The sequence below is a fragment of the Solanum pennellii genome, chromosome 3 (assembly GCF_001406875.1).
Source record: "Solanum pennellii chromosome 3, SPENNV200".
Classification (NCBI taxonomy): Eukaryota; Viridiplantae; Streptophyta; class Magnoliopsida; order Solanales; family Solanaceae; genus Solanum; species Solanum pennellii.
In genome coordinates, this window is record NC_028639.1 from 47,281,324 (window position 1) to 47,281,642 (window position 319).

The window sequence follows — 319 nt, forward strand, 5'->3', positions numbered from 1 at the left end:
GGGGGGGGGGGGGGGGGGGAGAAAAGAGTCAATAAATTATAGAAGTTAATTAGGAAACATAATCTATAATACAATTTTCTGGGATAGGATTTTTCAGTATTTTTCACGTTTCAAGTCTACGACACATTTTAGATTTACCTCAATGACTTTTGGTAACTACTTATATCTTAATCTCACTGTCTCGTACGAGTTGTCTTTCATTCTATTCCTATGTTTATATATTATGTGTATTTGAGTTTGTATGTTTATACATTAGATTTATTAGAATTCACTTTATTTTTCTTGTTGATGACTTTACTGTATTATTATCTTCTCCACC